At 35.8% G+C, this 2,745-nt stretch overlaps 1 pseudogene; it reads left to right on the top strand.

Moving 5' to 3' along the window:
* The first annotated feature begins 281 nt into the window (after positions 1 to 281).
* LOC131902694 (large ribosomal subunit protein uL23-like) lies at positions 282 to 755 on the top strand (annotated as a pseudogene).
* The last annotated feature ends 1,990 nt before the right edge of the window (positions 756 to 2,745 follow it).

The following is a 2,745-nucleotide window of genomic DNA, read 5'->3' as shown; positions in this document are numbered from 1 at the left end:
TCAGAAAAACAGGTACAAGAGCAGTTAAATGCTCAGCATATTGAAGAATACACCAGCCCTTGGAATTCTCTTGTATTTGTTATTAAAAAGAAATTTAGGTAAGTGGAGAATGGTAACATATCTATGCAATCAACAATGTAATTCAGCCAATGGACTCTTTACAATCTGGAATTCCTTTGCCTACTCTGTTACCTAAAGGATGGCCTCTTGTAGTTATTGATTTAAAAGACTGTTTCTTCTCAATACCTTTACAAGAAAAAGACAGAGGCCTTTTTGCCAAGATGGCTCTGAAAGCAAAGAAGGAAGCTCCTGCCCCTCCCAAAGCCAAAGCCAAAGCGAAGGCCTTGAAAGACAAGAAGACAGTGCTGAAAGGTGTCCACAGCCACAAAAAGAAGAAGATCCACATGTCACCCACGTTCTGGCAACCCAAGACACTGAGGGTCCAGAGGCTGCCCAAATATCCTCAAAAGAGGGCACCCAGGAGAAACAAGCTTGACCACTATGCCATCATCAAATTCCCCCTGACCACTGAGTCAGCCATGAAGAAGATAGAAGACGACAACATACTTGTGTTCATTGTAGATGTCAAGGCCAACAAGCACCAGATCAAACAGGCTGTCAAGAAAGTCTATGACATTGATGTGGTCAAACACCCTCATAAGGCCTGATGGAGAGAAGAAAGCATATGTTCATATGTTTGGTGGGCTTCTGATTATGATGCTCTGGATGTTGCCAACAAAATTGAGATAATCTAAAATGAGTCCAGCTGTCTAATTCTAAATATACTTTTTCACCATAAAAAAAGAAAGAAAAGAAAAAGACAGAGAAAAGTTTGTCTTCATAGTTCCTACTTATAATAGTTCCCAGCCAGTCAAGAGATATCAATGGATAATCCTCCCACAGGGAATGTTAAATAGCCCAACCCTGTTCCAATATTTTGTATTACAGCCTATGGAAGTAATATGTAAACAATTTCCTAAATCTATAGTTTATCATTACATGGAAGACATTTTACTAGCTGTTTCAAATGTACATAGTTTAGAAAGAATGTTTCAAGAAATAAAGAAAATTTTGCCTTTTTGTGGATTATAAATTGCTCCTGAAAAGATACAAAGATGAGATTCTATTAATTATTAGGATATAAAGTAGGTACACAAAAAATTTGACCCCAAAAGGTGTAAATTAGGGGAAATTAATTACGAACTATTAATGACTTTCAAAGGTTATTTGGAGACATTTCCTACCTACGTACTGTTGTTGAGGTAAAAAAATGATGACCTGAGTAATTTTTTCAAAACCTTAGAGGGTGACGAGGACTTAAATAATCCAAGAGAATTATAAGATGAAGCTGAGAATGAATTGGCTTTGGAGGAAAGAAAATACAGGATGCACATATGGATTATGTGGATCCAAAGCTTGATTGCATTTTGGTTATTTTACCCTCCAAGTATCCCCCTACAAGAATTTCAATGCAGAGGGAAGATATTATATTGGAATGGATATTTCTACCAAATAAACAGAGTAAAAAAATTAAAAAACTTATGTGGGAAAGATCTCTGAGTTGATTTTAAAAGAAAATTGAGATTTCATCAGTTATCAGGAATAGACCCAGCAGAAACTATAATACCTTTAACTAATGATGAAATTGACAAATTAAGGTCAGAAAGTGAACTTTGGCAAAGACCTTGCAGTAGTTTTTGGGGAGAGATTAACCACAAATATCCCAAAAGCAATAGAATTAAGCTTATAAAGACAGCTAACTAGATCTTGCCTCACATTGTAAAGGAAACACCAATAGCTGAAGCCCCTACATTTTATAAACATGCAAGCAAACAAGAAAGGGCAGGATACAAATCAGAAAATTTAAGAAAAGTGGTACAAAGGCCTTATGATTTGGTTCAAAAATTGGAATTATATGCTACTCTGGTAGTATTAATCAATTTTCCAAAACATCTCAACATAGTTACTGAAACTAAGTATGCTGAAAGAATCATCTTACATGTTGAAACAGCAGTATTAGTCCCTGATGAGTCAGAATTAACACCTGTGATTCTGACTTTGTGCACAATTGTAAAGTTTTAAACTTATGATTTATTTACAAAGTTGTTTTGTGTGGTTTGAACTTGCTCTGAGGTAAAATGAGCTAAATGGATGTAGTTTGTATTAGACTGAGGAGAGATTTTTATTTTCTGTGGTAGTCTGAGTCAAAGGAACAAAGCAGGTTTTAAATGTCTACAGTCTTGTAGGACAATGGATATTGCCATGAATGATGATATACTAGTATATTTTATGCATATCAAAATTATACAGCTAAATGAAAATTCATCTTCCTGACCACCCACATATAAATGTGTCCATAAGACTGACATATAACCATGAGATTACAGATATACATTACAAGAAGATACATGGGAAAGGGCAGATAACATATATGTAACTGCACAAAAACATCTACAAGAAGAAACAGACAATTCATTCAATGAGCAATAATTCCAAAACGTCCTGTATTTTGGTTTAGTCCCCCATCAGAATCATTGACTATGGTGTGTAGATCTTTTGAACACTAGTTGTCACCTGCTGTATACTCCCATAGCCTTTTGCTACCAGCAGCTCTCAATAACCTGTGTTCAAACATTCATCAAATTCTGAGAGATAATTGACTCCTTTGATATCTCTTTGCAATTCTGGATTCTTTTCTCTGGCCCATTAGGAATGGGGCTAGGTCTCCCATGCTCCTGTCCTCAG

This window comes from Peromyscus eremicus, chromosome 1, assembly GCF_949786415.1.
Source record: "Peromyscus eremicus chromosome 1, PerEre_H2_v1, whole genome shotgun sequence".
NCBI lineage: Eukaryota > Metazoa > Chordata > Mammalia > Rodentia > Cricetidae > Peromyscus > Peromyscus eremicus.
Note: the sequence above shows the minus strand (reverse complement) of the source record. Positions and strands in the feature narration are given on the sequence as shown.